The following is a 12568-nucleotide window of genomic DNA, read 5'->3' as shown; positions in this document are numbered from 1 at the left end:
ATATAAAATAGATAGTCAACACAGACCTACTGTATAGCACAGGGAACTATACTCAATATTTTCTAATAACCTATAAGGGAAAAGAATCTGAAAAAGAATATATATATAAGTGTATTTTATATATATATATATACACACACACACACACACACACACACACACACACTTATATAATGAATCACTTTGCTGTACACCTGAAACTAACACAATATTGTAAATCAATTAAACTTCAATTAAAAACAAAACAAACCAAAAAATAGAATGAAAAACTGGGGTATAGTTTTTACAACAGAATCGTACTCAGTAATGAGAATGACAAACTACAGCTGTATGCAACAGCATGGGTGAATCAATCTCACAAACGATACTGAGAGGAAGAAACGAAGGACTAACTAGTACATACTCTAGGATTTCGTAAGTTCATAGACAGGTAAATCTAAACTGTGGTGCTAGAAATAAAAATCACGGTTATCTTGTGGGGTGGGAGGTATTGAAGAGAGGGACACGGGGAGCTTCTGAGGAGTTGATAATATTTGGGTTCTTGATCTGGGTGCTGGTTACAAAGCAGTGTTCTCGTTGTGAAAATTCACTGGGCTATACATTGATAATCTGTATACTTTTTTGTATGGAAATATAAATTTAAGCTATTAAGAGATTAGCAATTGTAATGTTTAGGCCTTACCTGGATTCTAATTAGAGTTGCATAAAAACATGTATGGATATGGATGAGGTATAAAAATCATATTTTTTACAGTTCATTCAAATTTTCATACTTTATTTGAATTTATACATACGAGAGGTAAACCAATATGGGGCAATTGGGAAAGTTGAATACTGACTCCATGATATTAAGGAATTTGTTGTTATGATATTGGTATTTTGACTGTGTTTTTTTAAAGGTCTCTGTCTTTTGAATATATATATATCGAAATATTTAAGAATGAAATGAGATGACTTACATAAAAATGATTCAGTGAGGGGCAGTAGATGGGAAATAAATGCAACAGGACTGGCCAGGAGAGTTAACTGTTGAAGGTCGATGATGGGTACATGGAGCTCATTATACTCTTTATACTCTTCCCTCTACTGTTGCATATTTATAATTTTCCATGAAAAATTAAAAAAAAATAAGTAGAAAATCCCATTCAGAAAAATAATAAGCTTATTGCAAGCCTGTAGGCCAAGTGGCCTATTTAAGTAAATGCACATAAATAATACATGTCAGCATAGTTCTCATGTATTATATTCATATTATATTCACCTATTAATACCATAGACATTTTTTTACCAAATGTTTTCTAAGTTTCCATAAAGTTCATTCCTAATATTCTGCACAACAAAAAGCAAATCTGAAGATTTTACTTGGTTAAACCCAAATATCATTTTATATTTCTTTTTCTGAGTTATTCTAGACAAAACTGAATTTCTGAAGTGGCAGGACTGTGACTATTCATGCTCTGCAAGCAGCATTTAATGTTCTGAATCATGAAAATTTAACCCCGACCCCACAGTTAAGACTCTACCATTAGAACAAAGTTCTGGGTTGAAAGTATTCTGAAGTATTGTAACTCAAGAAAAATACGCTATGAACTAGACAAGTACCTCATCTCACGAAGCATAGGTAGAAAAAGGTACATTTTCCCTCTTGGTTTGTTTAATGCTATCAACAAATTTTGTCAAACAAGCACAACAATAAATGATAAGACCAAAGGACACTCTAGCTCAGAGGAGGAAGCCATACCATGAAGTTTCTAACAGTAAGGAAATATCCCCAAACCTATTTTATTTCTTCATATATTTGCAAGCACATGCAAAATGCTCAATGGACAGATCTGTTCCCGCTTAAATTTCTATGAAATTTCTGACAGACAGCATGAAGGTAAGAATAATGTCTTCTGCACCTCTGATAGCATTCCTTTGTGTCTAAAGGAATGGGCTTTGTCTAAATGTCTAAAATCCTGAGTGCTGATAATATAGAATGTTAGAGGGGAACAGCCCACAGCTGTCATAACAAATTACTACAAACCATGGGGCTTAAAACAAGGTACGTTTATTCTCTCACGGTTCTGGAGGTCAGAAGTCCAAAACTTAGGTGTCAGCAGGCCATGCTCTTACCAAAGGTTCTTGGGGAAAACCTGTTCCTTGCATCTTCCAGCTTCAGAGGCTGCCAACACTCCTTGACTTGTGGCCGCATCACCCAATCTCTGACTCCGTCTTCACCTTCTCGTCTGTGTATCTGATCTACCTTTGCCACTCTCATAAAGACATGTGAGGTAGCATTTAAGCCTCACCAAGATGATCTGGGGTAATCTCCTCATCTCAAAATGCTTAATTACATCTGCAAAGAACCTTTTTCCAAATAAGGTAAAATTCACAGGTTCCTGGCATGAGGATGTGGACATACCTTTGGGAGCCACTATTGGTCCTCCGGTCCATGATGCTCCCTCTGTTTACTGTGCTGTAGTCACACTGGCCTTCTTTCTGTTTCTCAAGTTTGGCTTGCTCCCTTCTGTCACATGGAGCAGAGAATGTTTGCCTGTAGCCCCTCGGTTCCCCGCCCCTTCCCAAGACCCCTAAGTAAACTCTTTCCCTACCATCACATCCCAGTTAGTCACTCGCTTCCTCCTGAAGACATCAAGTTCTGCTCTATGTTCTCTTTCATAGTAACCAACTCAATATTTTATAGCTGATTATTTATGGCTCTCTCCCCATCTCAACACCATAAATGCAGTTGACCGTGTTAATCAATTTTTGGTCCACAGTAAGATCTCAATAAATATTTATTGAATGAGTGAAAAACTAACTTGAGCTAAATGGTGGCCCTAAGGCTTAGAATCACTGATACTCATAGCAGAGGTTAGCATCTTCAGAAAAGACAGAGAAAAGGCTAAGGGCATGAAGACGTGGAGTGTGTACTAAGTACTACTTGGTCTCCATGGGTGGGGTGGCGGGGCCTCAGAGAGGGCTGGAAAAGAGAGTGGGTCCCAGTGGGGGCTGAGCATCCTTGCAAAGGCTGCCGACTCCCAAGAAGAAAGGGGATAGCGAGCTGGTCACTGGCTCTTAGACATGAAAGTAGCCAGTTCTTTTCCAAAGAAAAGCGGCCCATCTACATTTCCGGCACGCATGGAAGGGGTTGCCAAATCTCCTTAACTCAGGGAACAACCAGGGAAATAAAATTATTTCAAACCCTAACTGCTTCCTAAGGAGGATAGGTCCTAATAATGACTAGGGTTGTTTTATCTCCATTTTGGGTTAAGATGGGTTTGGGCGAGTCTTCAAATGGGTTTGGTTAAGCAAGGGGAGGGGGTAGCACCTGAAGAAGTCCTGAATTGCTCTGCCTGATGGCAGGGGAGAGCAGGCTGAGGAGGAGAGGAGGTCCTCTAAACAGAGCCCTACACTCTTCATAAAAAGGCAGCTTTGAGAGACAAGTCCCGTGGGGAACAGAGGGTGTGTTACCCGCTGTCAGTACATGAGGTAAACACCCTCTCCCCCCTCTACTAAGGAAACTTCACGGTGTCTACACTGCTCACTAATGCCCTCTGCTAAGTGAATCACCCTAAGTGAAGGTCTAACGGAGCACTGAGATCTGCATGTGAGCTGACCCTGACCCAGGGTCACAGATATGGAACAGGTATGAGCAGGAGACAGGCGAGGAGAGGCCAAGTGCTATCTGGGTCCCACAGTAATTTACAACCTCTGTGTGCGTGTGTGTGTGTGGTGGGGACATGGGTCATCTTTCCTATAAAATGAGGTGGCTATAAGGCAGTGCAACAGTGGCGCTAAAATAAATGATCAACAATTCCCTCTTAGGAATATTCTCTGAGGAGAGGGACACAGCCTGACACAGAAAGCAGTGGTTTTAGGAAGCATGGAGGCTAAGTGCTCAGGCTCTGGAGACAGAAGGATCTGGTTTGAGTCCCTGCTCCAATACTCACTGGCTCTGTGATGTTAGGCAAGTTACTGGACCTCCCTGTTGCTCACTTTCCTCATCTGAGCAAGGGGATAACAAGCAACCACGCCTCTCTGGGAAGAGTATAGGTACAGACAGGTAGATACTCAATATAAATGTATATGTGTATATATATTTAATCCATATATATGTGTGTGGATTAAATAAGATCATGCATGTAAGCTGCTCAGAACAGTAACTGGCATATAGTAAGTGTTCAATTAATGTTATTTGTATTGCTGTTGCCATCTGAAAAGTTCTCTTATGCTCAGCTATTGGTCTATAAAAATCAAGTTGAATGTGGCAGGAAGGGAGAGGAACATCCTTAGTAAGATGCCTAACTGGTCACCCCCTTCCAAATGGTCAAAGGACTAGTGGGATGCCTAGTGGACAGACGTTAAAGTGATCGACCCCCCTGGGGGCTGGTGCCCCACTCGACATGGGAGTCCCATGTCTGATGCCAAAGCTCCCACAAGCCACGCGTCCAAACTCTTCTGCTCCAGCTGCCACAAGAGCCACCCATCCTGCCGTACCTTCTCCATCTTCATCACACAGGTGGAAGGGAAAGGGTTAACGTTTATTCTATTTTTGGATCTGGCCCCTGGGGTCCTGGCTGCCTCCTTTGCTGATAAGGACAAACAGGTTGGAATGTAGGTACCCCAGCCACTCTGGACACGTCTACGGGGTGAACTGGTAGCATGGAACTCTCACCACCAGGAACAATTAGACATTAAGCCCAAATGGCAAAGTGAGATGGAGTCATAGCCCTCAGTGGAAGTAAGCTGGGCATAAGGCCTATGATGGGCAGTCGGTGGCTGTGGTCAGGCTGCTCCTCAAGGCACAGCATTTCTCAGCCTGCAGGTGGTTCCAGGATCTGGCCCCGCTTCCCTCAGCAAGTTCTTCTCCGCAGAGACCAGGGCCAGGGCTCCAAACCAACCAGGTGGACAACCAGGAGACGACAACCACAGTAGCAGCAGCTGCCGTTCAACCCACCTAGTACGTGCCAGGAAACATACCAGGTGCTTCACACATATCACCTCTAATCTTCACAACCACACCGAACGTCCACCTTTATTACCTAGGAAACCAAGGCTCAGAGAAGAGAAGGCACTTGCTCAATATCACACAGCAGGTATCAGTGCAAGACTCAAACCCAAGCCTGTTTGACTGCCAAGGCCCAGTTCTTTTCTCCACTATATGATGCAGCTACTAGCTACTGATCCCCATGCGCCTCCGAAAGCACAAGAGAGAGTTTAATTTCCAACTGACAAACAACTGGGTAACTGAACACGAAGAAACCATCGCCTACCGGGTATTGATCATGTGGGTCAATGGAATTAAGGGAGAAAACAAAAAACAAAAAAAACATGGCACCTTTGAATAGACTGGAGTTACACAGAAAAGAACAAGCCCTCAGTAAGGAGCTAGGACCAAGTTACAAAGGCTGCCACACCAACAGCACAGGGCTTCGCTGCTGCCTACTGGGATGAAGGGAGTGACACCTCACCAGGGACCCAGTTGAAATGCTACAGACTAAGTCGTCAGGGGCAGGCTTTCACTCTGAAAGCTTTTAATGGTAGGAAAAAACATCCAGATGAATGGCATTAGCTTGCATAAAAATGAACATGGAGAAAATAGAATGATAAACCAGAAGTTGGTTTTCAGAGGTTTCTTTTATATCTTTAAAGCGTGTTATCAAACTGCAGGGAATCCAAGCTCTTTGGAGACTGGTGGCCCAGCTTAAAGCCATGGCTGTGTACAGACTTGTGAAGGCTGCCTGCTGCCTGCGGGGGTTTAAGGCTCTCCACCCAACCAATGACATTTTAAGAAGAAGAAAATTAAAATTGACAGTGTATCAGCTTCAAAAAAAAAACTCATGCTAAACGACCAAGCAAGTGTCTGTGTGCTTTGTTCTTGTAACACACGGATTGACCATTCCTTCCAAACAAGATACTGGAACTTAGCTCTTAACAGAGACAACACTCATGCTGATGCCAGGGCCACGGCACTTGGTGTCAACAGGTAGCATAGCCATAAAGCAGTCGGGTGGGTCCCACTGTTTTCTTCCCTTGAATGTACTGCTGTTTAAGCATTCAAGGTATCCTCAGGGCTCTTAAGCTCTCTTTGGATGGAGCTACATTTTGCACGATTCTGTGCATGTACACAGACACACATCCACACACACTAAGCTTAGTGTGTTGTCAACCAGCATTCACTGAGGTCTCTGGTGTGCCAGGCTCTCGGCAGGTGGCCTTGTTTAACTTGCACACCAAGCCCACATATGAATTGTACCCCCACTGCGTAGCTGAGGAACGTGACTCACAGGGGTCAGGTGCGTTCTGTGACCCCAGCTAGAAAGGGCCACGGCTGAGCTTCGAACAGAGCTGTGCCTGAGCCCTCCTGTGCTTTCACCGCACCAAACCTTGCAGCACAGTTAATGATGTTAAGTATCATCCAACCTCCTCGCTTTAAACTGAAACTTGTCACTTATTTGCTCTTCAGAAAAGACGGATAATTTTCATCTTCAGAAGGGATACTGTTATACAAGTCACTGTGGCAGTGACAAAACTTGTGATCAGGCTCCTGAGGTGTGTCAAGTTCCTTGGACTAGAAACCCTCTTTGGCCCCTCCACAGATTTCCATTCCTGTTGGAGGAACGTGCAAAGTCACCAGCTGCTGCTTTCTTGCCTTTTCTAGTTCAGTCTATGACAGATGACTAATGTCTCTTACGCCTTGTCACCAGTAGAAGAACACTTCCAAATGTCAGATGAGGATGATGAAGAAACTAACATTTATTATATTCTGGGGCCAAGCAAGGTGCTTTATATATATATATATATATATATATATATATATATATATATATATATATATATATATATATCATCTCATACAATGTTTTCAGTTCTCGTAATAGTCTACCAAGAGAGCTATTTTTAACCACCATTTTACATAAGTGGGAACTGAGGCCCAGACAGGCCAAACTGATTCTCTCTAGGTTACACAGGTTATACGACTAGTCTGTAGTAGAACCAAGATTGAAATCCGTATTTTTTTCTGTCTCCAAAACTTCTGCCCTTATGCAGGGTTACTTCTGGTCACTTTGATCCTGGAAATGGATGAAAAAGATTATGCACACAGAACCAACACTTGATTAGCCATTTCTGGGCCCTAGGTTTTCCCCACTCGTTACACTATGCGTGACAAAAAGCCTCCAATCAGAAGGGCTTCTGCAACTTCTCACCAACACGGTGTACCTGACTTGTCAACATAACACAGACAACTCTTATCTTTTCAAGACCCATTAGAGACTTCGGAAAATGATGCTCTACAGAGCACCTCTCATCAAAGTAAAACTTAAAAGTTCTAATTGGACTCAGTGTGGTGAGGCTAAAATTAGAGTAATCCAACTCATAAGTCTAAGTAAGTCATTCCAATCCAAATCTTGTTTCCAATACTGCACAGACCAACGTATTTATGATAGTACTAACTACACTGTATAATGCCAAGTGCTGTATCCTCAAAAGACTTTAAGTATCACCATCCTATTCTTACCTCCAGGCGAAAATTAAACTGGTCACAGGGAAATTTAAACTCATTGCCGCAAGACTCTCCCCCCTTGCTTGTGACCTGTGCGGTATCCCCAGTCCAGATTCAAAGAGCTCGTTTTATGCTCAGAGGAAGAAGATTCCTTTCTTCCTCTGACCTCAACATTCACAGAGCTATACTGTAGCTCAGAATAAAATTAGATTTTGGAAGGAAGCGAGTTTGAAATATTATGTAGAAAAATCTTGGCAACAGGATCCCTATCACATCACGGTCTCAAAGCCAGAGAATTTTATCTGTAAGGCTGGCTAACAGCGATTTAAAAAAAAAAACACCACAAACACACTTTTTGAAACTGAAGTAGGCATTTATACTCCTAAGTGCCCTTGGTCAGGAAGTCACTTTATGAAAACGAGTGATGCAAGGCTCCTTAGTATCAAGTTGTGTTTTTTTCTGCAACACTTTTTGTTAAAATGCAAAAACCAACAGCGGCCAAATTAAATGAAATCAAAGTCCGTTTAACAGGCTGTCCTCTAAAATTCAAGGTAAAAACTGTCACCACACAAAAAGGTTCCAAGCAAGAGTCCTTAAGTATTAACGTTGAACAAATGAATGCTTCCAACGTGGACATGAGGAAATAAGCACTATGGAATAATGATCAAAACAGGACACCCTGATAAACACCACATGTTTATCCAGTGTGTGTATCAACCCCAGATATAATATCTGAGAAGGTACAAAATGGGTGATAGGAATTGTTCAATAAATGCTCTCAGTGTTACTACCACCACCAGCATCACTAGTCTTAGAGGGGTTGCCATGTTTTGCAAATACAAATGCCCTCAGGGAAGGTATTCAGCTTACATATCCGTCTGTAAAGGTTTTCATAAATTATAGTATTTCTCTCCTAACATCTCAGAGCAGTCACTCTGAGGAACTGTGTTTTCAATAGTATGAGTGAGGGAACAGTGGCCAATTGCGATGGGCTGCAAAGGGTATTAGTACCTAAGAGGAGCTGAAAAGGACCCCTGAAGCGAGGAGCCACAGAGAAAGGGGAACGGAGGGTAAACACGATCTCTGAAATACACACTCACAGAGTCAAAGGCAACCCAACCTCAGAACTATGCTATTTCTGGTAACAAAAGTGATACTTTTAATAGGTCCGAATTCCATGGAAAAGGGAATATTCTGACTTATGTTTATGTAAGATGTGACACAGCTGAATGCCTTTTGGAGACCTAGTATTTGAATTTAAGTTCAAAAATTTCTGTCTCAAAGAAGGGTGACATAGCCATGCTCGAAGTAAATGGTCTCTACAACTCTAACCTATGAAGTATCACAACTGACAAATAAAGAAAAATAATTATGTATAAAAGAGGAAATGCACTAACAAACAGAATTGCTCATACGGGAACCAAGGACATTGCTCTATCAGCAAAGAATGAGGCTCCCCTGGATGAATCAATAAACGTCAGGCCCAGAAAGGAAATGTAGGTTTCCCTTTTTTAAACAGTACAAAAGACCAAGAAGCTTCAGAACTAAATCAACCATGTCCAACCTGATGATAGTGTAGGAAAAGCAAAGCGACAGTTGTTTACAGCCAGTCCAAATCAAACCAAACATTAGAACTGAAACAGATAACTATCTTCGCCAGATCTCAGTTTCCAAAAGGAGAGCCATCAGTTGCAACTACCAAGCGCCAAGCACTGTGCCAGGCCCCGCACCTGTGTTAGGACACTTAGTTCGCACAGCAGCTGGCTCTCTGCCTTCCGGAAAGCCGTGGAATCACTGGGGGTGGGTTAGGGGCAGGAGTGGGGCTTAGGCTGATTCCAAAGGGCAGTTTTATGCTCACTGCTTGGGGCAACTACGTCTAAAAGCCAGAAATTTTACAGCAATCATTTACAGTCCACCAGCCAGAAGTTGTTGTTATTGTAGCAAAAGCTTCCATCCCCCATGACTCTAGCTGGGGCTCTTCAACCATTTTTTTTTAAAGCATTTTTAATGAACTAATTAATCAACTAATTTTTATTTATTTATTTTTGGCTGCGTTGGGTCCTTGTTGCTGCGTGCGGGCTTTCTCTAGTTGCAGCGAGCGTGGGCTACTCTTTGTTGTGGTGTGTGGGCTTCTCATTGCGGTGGCTTCTCTTGTTGCGGAGCACGGGCTCTAGGTGCAAGGGCTTCAGTAGTTGTAGCACGCGGGCTCACTAGTTGTGGCCAGCGGGCTCCAGAGCGCAGGCTCAGTAGTTGTGGTGCACGGGCTTAGTTGCTCCGCGGCATGTGGGATCTTCCCAGACCAGGGCTCGAACCCGCGTCCCCTGCATTGGCAGGCGGATTCTTAACCACTGCGCCACCAGGGAAGCCCTCCAACCATTTCTGACTATGCAGCCCCTCAATAAAAAATTATGAGTATTAACTGCCAGTATATGCATGCTTGTAAGTTACAGACTTGGACTACGGCTCTAAACTATTATGGCGATTGTAAAACATACAGGAAAGATATAAATTAGAAAACAATTATATTTTAAATAGAAATTCTAACATTTTCTTCTCTTAGCCCAATGGATCAGGCAGTGCATCACATTTAGGGACAATGACATTCTGGCTTTTCCCCTCGAAAACACTCTCACTGGGCACTCTCCACTATATGGGTCCCCAAGCCCAGAAGGAAGTGACAGAGAAGTGAGACAAGCCTGCACACTTGGCTGTTACAGGTAACCCACGTCCAGTTTCTTACAATACCCAGACCCTAGAACGGACAGAGCCACTTCCTTGATCGGCAGCCGACAGGTTCTTCCCAGGAGTGAGTGGTACAAGTGAAAAGGAAAGGCACAGAGCTATATCCTCCAATTCAGTTTAGCTACGAATCTCATCTCTCGTTGCGGAGCACATGCTCCGGACGCGCAGGCTCGGCGGCCATGGCTCACGGGCCCAGCTGCTCCACGGCATGTGGGATCTTCCCGGACCGGGGCACGAACCCGTGTCCCCTGCATCGGCAGGTGGACTCTCAACCACTGCGCCACCAGGGACGCCCCCAGGGCACGTTTTCTTCCTTCTTTTGCCTGACTGCAGTGGTTCTGCGATGTCAGCCCAAGCCATCCAAGCCCCTGGGCCTCATTTTTCATATAAAAGTTGGTGATGTATTTGAGAATGACTAAGGATTCTCCTAGCTATAAAAATCTAGAGTTCTGAAAGAAAATTCCTCAGAAGTTAACTTCCCTCAACCTATTTGCTCCACAGTTTCAAATGTTGGATCTGATATAATGTCATATGTGAATCATTAAGGAAATGCACTGACCTAGGATACAAAGCATCATATGTCTGGTTGACATTTACCACTTCCCCCATCCCTCATCTAACAACAGTATAGAAGATGTCGAATGAATTAGTACGTGAAACAGACCAAAAAGATGTGGCGAAGAGCCACCTCTTTGAAGGAACATGAGGGCTGACTCTAGGTAAGACACATGCCTTCTTTTTCTGCAAACACAGTTGCACACACACACGCACGAACACCTGCAAATGCACATGAAAATCGTCTAACGTCCCAATCCTAAAGGGAGCAGGCATCACATGAACCTCAAAGAACCTGATCTAGAGCTATCTTAAATATCATAGAGATGACTAACCAGCTATTAAGCATACAAACTCACAGGACATTTTACTTTTAAGGCGTTCTGGCAGACGTGGGCTTTGAGATAAGCTTATTTTAGCCCACAGAGCACTGAGATTCCAGTTGCTCCTACCACTCAGGAGCAGTGTGGAGGTTTCCTCTTACAAGTTATGCGTGTGCCTCAATCTCCTCACCTGTAAGAGGGGTGTTTTCTAAAAAGGCAAGACCAAGTTCCTTATTTCTCACTGTGAAAATTGAAAAAACAAAATATCAAGCAACAGATGAATGGTTAAATACTCTAGGCACCCAAGAAGCCATTAAAATTAACCTCATAAAGACTGTATAAAAAATTAACATGTTTGTTACCATAAAAATGAAAAGAGAAGACAAAATTGTACCTAGAATATTATAAAGGGAGAGGGGTATTAAAAAAAAAATGTGAAACCGAAACAGCCAATGTCACAATTTTTCATGATTTTTCCCTTTTTTTTTTTCTTTTTGGTGGTACTTTATGTTTTTGATAATACATTTATAGGGAGAAATACAGTTGAAAATTCATGGATCCAAAACCAGTTGATTCTTACCTACCCACAAGGTGGAAAGGATTCTAACCAGAGAAAAAACTTGTGTATCTGCTGCTTAGTCATATTAGCTGGAAAACCAAAAAGGACAACTCTCAATTCTGTTGCTTCCTCTTATGAAAATGGAAACTGAGATCTCCAGGAATCAAGGCTGGATATATTCTTGTCATCTCAAATCCACTTGCCAAGCTGCTGTAGCTTCTCAAAGAAGCATAATTTTTTAAACCGATATAAACATCAAAATGTAATTGGGCATGGGGTCTACAACCTAAGCTACATGGGAGCCACATGCGGTGAATAAAAAATAATTTGTGTTAAAACGGTGTGTACGGGGGAGGGGGAGACAGTATGAATATCCTCAGAGATTTTTAATAAAAATAGAGTTTCCATTTTTCCCTTGAAAGCCGACTTTAAGGAAATGTGTAGAACTGAAAACGACTGCTGTGAGAAAAGACCATTCAGGGAGAGTTTCGATATATTCGATGCTCATTAAATGATCATTTATTCCCCTGTAATGTGAACTCTTTCGTCAGGAGAAACACTTAAGTGCTTCAGAAATTTGAGATAACAGCATCCCACTGTAGGTTACAACAGAAGCATTTATAAATTGCTCATTTTTGATGATTCTTCAAGTCTGAATAAACCAGACAAATCTACGCTTTCTTCTTGGTAACTGGGCTGTCAGGTAGAATAAAAACTCCTGCTCAGTAACCTGACGAATTCCAAGGGAATTCAAAGACCACCCAGCAGCATCTTAAACAAACAAACAAACAAAACCAAAGGAAAAAAAAACACTCCAGCTTACAGGCGGGAGCTCCAGCCCAGACAGTGAGGCCGAGCCAGCAGTCCCAGCCAAAGGGGATTTTGCCTGATTTTCCCCCC

At 42.5% G+C, this 12568-nt stretch overlaps 1 protein-coding gene across 7 annotated transcripts in view; it reads right to left on the bottom strand.

Moving 5' to 3' along the window:
- STXBP6 (syntaxin binding protein 6) overlaps positions 1-12568 on the bottom strand; it is a 273957-nt gene that overhangs the window by 180187 nt on the left and 81202 nt on the right. The gene's annotated exons all lie outside the window — the stretch shown is intronic.

This window comes from Delphinus delphis, chromosome 2, assembly GCF_949987515.2.
Source record: "Delphinus delphis chromosome 2, mDelDel1.2, whole genome shotgun sequence".
NCBI lineage: Eukaryota > Metazoa > Chordata > Mammalia > Artiodactyla > Delphinidae > Delphinus > Delphinus delphis.
Note: the sequence above shows the minus strand (reverse complement) of the source record. Positions and strands in the feature narration are given on the sequence as shown.